The sequence below is a fragment of the Dipodomys merriami genome, unplaced genomic scaffold (assembly GCF_024711535.1).
Source record: "Dipodomys merriami isolate MVZ:Mamm:240054 unplaced genomic scaffold, mDipMer1.0.p SCAF_15, whole genome shotgun sequence".
NCBI lineage: Eukaryota > Metazoa > Chordata > Mammalia > Rodentia > Heteromyidae > Dipodomys > Dipodomys merriami.
In genome coordinates this window covers 20898879-20904878 of record NW_027202826.1, presented here as the reverse complement: position 1 = coordinate 20904878, position 6000 = coordinate 20898879, and positions in this window count along the sequence as shown.

Here is a 6000-nt window from a genome sequence, read left to right as displayed (position 1 = left end):
TGAACTCTAAGCCTCATATATATGAAGCAAATGCTCTGCCCTTGAGATATATCCCCAGCTCAAGGTTAGTGTTTGATAATTTTTTGCTTATTTTTCTTTCATCTTTATCTGTTAGTTTGGGGTACATCTATTCATTGTTTTTCCTTAACTATTCAAATTTATCAATCAACTCATTGAAGATGTTATTCATTTCAGATATGGTGTTTTTTTGTCCTAAATTTCCTTTGGTCTTGTTACATGGCTCTCCTGACATTATCCACGTGCTTTTGCACACAACCTACCTTTTAAGAGATCCCTTGTATATTTGCCACTTTATTTTTTATATCTGACAATCACATCTTCATGTCAGCTGAGTTTTGTTTTGGTCATTGCCTTTTATTTCTGTGTTTTTGTTCCTTCTTGGCATACCTTTAAGGTGTGTTCTTGTATTGGATGCCAGAATGACTGCAATGGCCTATAGTCCCAGAAGGCAAATGCTCAGGTAGGGATAGATCTCTGTATATTTTAAGGTAGCCATTTCCCCTGTAACTTTAGTTCCCTGGTGGATCCAAGACATCATTTACTAAGTGTTCTAGTGTTTTCTTCTTGTGACTCCCCAGGCTCCAAAGAGTTTAATTATGAAGAAGATAGCATGAACATAAACATTAAAATGTAAATCCATGGCTAGATAGATAGATAGATAGATAATTATACTGGTATTTATCTTCCTGAAGTAGAATGTAAGGTTCACCGTGGAAGGAAAATTTTTTAAATGATTTATTACTAAAAGTTCATTACCAACTTAATGCACTTGTGATACTTAATAACTATTTGTAAAAATAAATGAGCAACAAATGATCACAAACAAGGCCATACTAAAGCTACCAGCACAACTATGTTTATTGCAACATTATTCACCAGAGCTAAGCTATGGAACCAACCCAGATGCCCTTACACACACACACACACACACACACACTGCCATTCTATGCTTCCATCAGGAAGAATGACACTGCCTCATTTGTTAGGAAATGGAAAGATGAGGAAAAACATCATACTAAGTGAAGTAAGCCAGACCCAGACCCAAAGAAATATAGGTACCGTGGTTTCCCTTATTTGCAATAATTAGTATACATTTAGCATCATCTTATCAGATAAACAGAAAAGCTCAAATGCTACATACATATGACTATATAAAATGATGCTTAACAAAATGAACACCAAGATATGGACACAAGAAGTTTTTCTTTGTCGTTGTTTTTAAGGTACTATATAATTCTTTTGTTTACTTTGTATGGTCTTCCCCCTATGGTATATCCCCTGTTGTCACTGTATTTGATTTTGGTCCCCTGCATCTTGTATATACATTTATCTAATTTGGGGAGGGGAAGGGGAATAACAAAATGCTGAAATAAGGACACAGGATGACCCATTGCAACAATGATACTCACAAGACACTATGTTGCAAATGAACTTTACAAGGGCAGGAGTGGGCAGTGGGGAAGGGAAGAGATAGTAGGAGAAAAACAAAGGAGGAGGTAACTATGTTTGATAAGAAATGTACTCATTACCTTCCTCATGTAATTGTAACCCCTCTGTACAGCATCTTTACAATAAAAAATAAATAAATGGACAAATAAATGCATGCAAATATACCAAGAATCCAAATTCATGTTCAGAGATGTAAAAAAAAAACTTTGTTAGAAAAATTTAACAAAGAGAAGTGTTTACTTTAGTAACCTACTGATGGAAGCACCCATGGAAGAAGTAATTATGAGTATGGTGCTTTTAAAAGTCAATGATAAAAATATTTTAAGGAGCAAAAGAGTCATCGGTGGTAGTAAATGCTACAAAGATATTCAATTATGTTAACACTTGTGTACTTCAAAACATAGAATTCAGACATCATGATACACTATCCATTTTGAGCACTGAGAAGAACATCCAAATGTTATTGGGCTAAATGGTGAACAAGAGATATGAGAGGAAAAAGGAGGAGGGTAAAGTAACTAAAAAGTGAAGAAGAAATAAGCATTGCAAGCTAGAATGGCATTACATATCATCACATTAAGACATTGCTTATGCTTTTCTCCTTTACCATTCTACATACATATGGCCATATAAGATAAGGCTAAGTGAAACAAACTCCAAGACATGGACACAAGAGGTTTTTCTTTGTTGTTGTTGTTCTTAATGTACTATGTGATTTCTTTTTTCTTTTGTCCCCACCCCCCGCCGTGGTTTATCCCCTGTTGTCGCTGTATTCAATTTTGATACCCTGCGTATTATATATATATATATGTTTATCTGAACTAGGGAAAGGAAGGGGAACAACAAAATGGTGAGACAAAGGATAAAGGAGGAACCAATGCAGCAGCGATACTCACAAGACAATATATTAGAAATGATGTGTACAACTTAGAGAGGGATTGGCAGAGGTGGGAAAGAGAAAGAAAATGAGGGAGGGAGTAACAAATTAGACAAATGTATTGACTACATTACTTTATGTAACTGTAACCCATCTGTACATCACCTTGACAACAAAATTAAAATAAAACATTAAAAAAAGTTAGGGGGATGATGGAGAAAGTTCTCAAAACTGAGAGCAGAGAGGGCAGAATAGAGTGAGCTTAAGAAAGCAAACATGACATATCTTCATCTGAAACTAGATGAAGGTTAAGAGAGAAGAAAAATATTCTAGAAATAAATGAGAAGCATGAAGATCTCTAATGATATAAATCTGCACTGGAAGGAAATTTGCTCTGGCAATATTCAGCAGCAATGATCAGGTGCTGAGAATTCACATGTTTGAAAATGATCCATGATTGCATGAACAACGAGGCAAAGGAAGGATGGTGTTGTCAATACATCGTGGCTGAAATGATGTCACATAATTCACTTGTGTCCCAATGATGAAATGGAAGCTACAGAGTCTAGAGAAAGTGAACCTGGGGACTGGAGGTCACTGGGAAGTTCGGGATGGATCTTATGGAAATGAGTGAGCTTTGGAAGGATGAGTACTTTTGTTCAGCTATGAGACGCTAAGATTTTTTACCTCAAAGCAGAAAAGATATAGGCAATGACAAGACCAAATGGTAGATATAATTACTGGTGACTGATGAGTGCAAAAAACAGTAAATAGAACTCATGCCATCAAGGAAACAGGAAGCTAATTGTAATTGCTATCCAGTGGTGCAAACATTGTAGTACCCTGCCTTTGTTGTTGTTGTTGTTCTTGGGTCTTGAACTCTGGGCCTGGGCACTGTCCCTCAATTCTTCAGCTCAAGGTTAGTACTCTACCATTTGAGCCACAGGGCCACTTCCGGTTTTCTGAGTGGTTAACTGGTGATGAGAGTCTCACAGACTTTTCTGCCCAATCTGGCTTTGAACCGCGATCCTCAGATCTCAGCATCCTGGGTAGCTAGGATTACAGGTGTGAGCCATTGGTGCCCAGCCTGCCTTACTTTTACTGGCCACACTTAAAAAAAGAAAAACATCTTCGAGCTGGGGATGATGAATGTAATTCTAGCTACTCAGGAGGCTGAGATCTGAAGACTGCGGTTCAAAGCCAGCCAGGGCATGAAAGTCTATCTGATAGTCTTAGCTCTAGTTAACCACCAGAAAACCAGAAGTGGCTCAAAGTGGTAGAGTGCTAGTCTTGAGCAAAAGAGCTCAGGGACAATGCCCAGGCCCTGAGTTCAAGCTCCACGACCAACAAAAAGATAAAATTTTAGACTTAAAAGGTATTCCCTATCTTCCTACTCATGTGAGTCATGTCTGTGAACTAAATGTGCTCCCTTCTCCTTAAGCCTTGTAACTAGGAAAGGACTTTTGTCTCTTGGAAGGGATTGTGCTGGATGCTCGATTTCCCCACAGAATTTTTTCTTCATCGTTAATGGTCTTGAGAAACACTGGCTTTTGATTCCATTCTCTTCCTCAACTCATTGGCTACTTTGCCTTCAAATTTGCACCTTATAATTCTGCTTCAATCAGAAGCTGACTACAATGACTACAATGTATGGAAAACAAACACCTTGAAAGGGAAGAAAGTCAACGTATCAGGTGGCATGATAGCACAGAAGCCTAGGGAACAGTGAGGAGAGTGCTTCTGGAAGAATGAGGTGAAGGGAATGAGATACGCCATTTCATGGTCCTTAGGTACATGCACAAAGTCACCTGAAGTGGTGGGATTGTAAAAGAAACTGAAGTGACTGGGGTGAACCTGAGAGAGCAGCAGGTGATGGTCACAGGGACTTTGTGGCAGTCATTTCAGTATGTTTTCTTGTAAGGAAATCACCTAAGTAGGATAGCAATGAGGGGAGGAGAGGCATTTTCTTTGTTTATGAAATAATTTTCCCATGATGCAAAGTGAATAATTTGCACATTACTGTTCCTGGTTGCATCTCATCTTGCAACACAATCCTTATTTCACTTGCTGGGTGGGGAGGGGGCTTTGAACCGATTTATCTCAAACCTCCTGAGTTGCCACAATTACAGGCATGAGCCTTCAATCAGCTCTCCAGAATATTTTTTTTCAGAGTTTAGGACTTTTAATTTGTCCTAAAGTCACTGAAGCAAAAAATCATAATAAAACATTCTTTCTTTTACAACCCCAACACACAAAAAAAACTATTTGTAGGAAAAAAATGGTTTTGTACATGGGATGAAACAATATAAATTCAAAACTTACAGATAAGGGTTAGCTCTATCACTCAGCTCTTTAAAAAGTTTATATGAATATCCAGTCAAAACCAACAGGGTATCTCTCTTGAAATGTAATCTCTATGGATTCCAAGTAGACCACAGGCTGCACACTGTCTTGGAATGTCCTCAGAAGGCTCTGTCATTAAACAGGTAACAGAGTAAAGACCTCAGAGTCTTTTCTTTCAAATGGAAGAGGGAAACACAGGAACAGAAGGAACTACTCAAACTTCGTCTTCTTTCCTTGTGGTTTGAGGTCTCCACCTCCTCTTCCTCCTCCTCCCCTGCCTCCTTGGTCCAGTATATTTTTGATGTATCATTTCTGATATTTTATTTTTGCTTGTCTATATATCTAACATAATATACATGAGATATATACATCCATATCATATCTTTGATATATGTCTATATACAGTATCAATCTTGAACCAATGTAACAATTCCTTATATAATTTTAAGATGCCTTTTTGTATTAGAGAAATTATATAACTGTCTACCATATACATAATTTTCCCTCAAGGCTAAATTTGTATATATTATATGGGCTTTTTTGCTATACAGAACTTATTTATCTACAGATATCTTAATTATATATTCTCATTAATTTCTGAATATTTTAACAAAGTACAGTCTAATAAATTTTATAGTATATACATAGTATATATATATATATATATCTTTATTAGCTTTTGTTAAAATTAAAAGCCCCTGTCTTCCAGCTGTCATATTTTATCTCAAAAAGAACTTCATTTTGCAGTTTTGTTTTTACATTGAAATTTTGATACATGTCATTTTTTGCCACATAAATTAGTAAGCATCCGATTTCATTGTTTGTCCTCATTGGTTACAACTTTTGCAAACAATTTATTTTTGCACTGATGTTAGAGAGCTTAAGACAGTGGCTAACCCAATAAAGATTTGTTGAATTAAGGAAATTCTAAAGATCTATTGTTTCTTACATGGAAAAAATTAATTTATTTTTATTTTTTAAGCAGTTAGTTTGACATATGATTTTTCTCCTTCCCTCTATCATTTCTCAACCTACTTTTGTCTTTTAAATTTTTTTCTACTTGTTTGAACATGTCTTCTTCAAAAATTCAAGCAATTCAATGTATTTCCCAAAGCCTTTTCTATATGACAAAGGTACAATAGTCATTTCTAGTCCACATAACAAAAGGTAATATTTATACTGCTCACTCAGTTTTTCTATAAGGATTAACAATTTAAAGTTAAATGACAGCTTTTCTATTTTTTCCCCATTAACAATCAATGCCATTTTCCTTACTATCCCTGTATGTGCCTCATTCACAAACACTCTGA